The following is a 728-nucleotide window of genomic DNA, read 5'->3' as shown; positions in this document are numbered from 1 at the left end:
AATACCATAACACATTAGGATAATTGCATTCTATATGATTGACGACAGCAAGATCAAGTTGTATCATATCATGTGCTTGGACGTAGATCCTATGGTCATCGATTGGCCAAAAATATTCTAAATTTCCAGAGGATGATTTTGGACGTCCATAATATTAAAATTCCAGAAGTATGGTCGAGTACCACGGGGAAGGATTTTCGTCCCTGTAGCGCCCGGTGTCTGACTTTTGATATGAGTGAAATTTTATGTTCTCCTGATCAGAAACAACCCTAACCACACATCCCTTATCGACCTACTCCACGACAATTTCGGGTTTTGCAGTTTCCTTCTTGAATACACTGTTGATGGCTTCCGGCCAAATTCTGTCCCATGCCGCAATTGCGCGCTTGATCATGGCCAATTGTTTCTCCGCTGCTGTAATCACCGGCGTTTCCATGACCCAAAGATTACGAAGTAGCTTCTTGTATGGACCCATCACGCTAAGATTCAATGGCTGGCATACACTTATGGAATTCGCAGGCAATGGTTCCCAAATGCTGTGAAGGTCTCCTAGTACAGCGAAATTAACTACAACGTTAGCTGTGATATTAGCATCGAAAATATTAGAATTGCACGATCATCAGCGAAACTATAAGCAAAATCAGCTGTGATACAAGCACCAAAAATCAGAAGTATGACAGCGAGATGCAGTTACTAGAAATTGTTTCCACTTATTATTGCGTGATAAG

The sequence above is a fragment of the Aphanomyces invadans genome, assembly GCF_000520115.1.
Source record: "Aphanomyces invadans strain NJM9701 unplaced genomic scaffold supercont1.402, whole genome shotgun sequence".
NCBI lineage: Eukaryota > Oomycota > Saprolegniomycetes > Saprolegniales > Verrucalvaceae > Aphanomyces > Aphanomyces invadans.
This window is presented reverse-complemented; position numbering follows the sequence as displayed.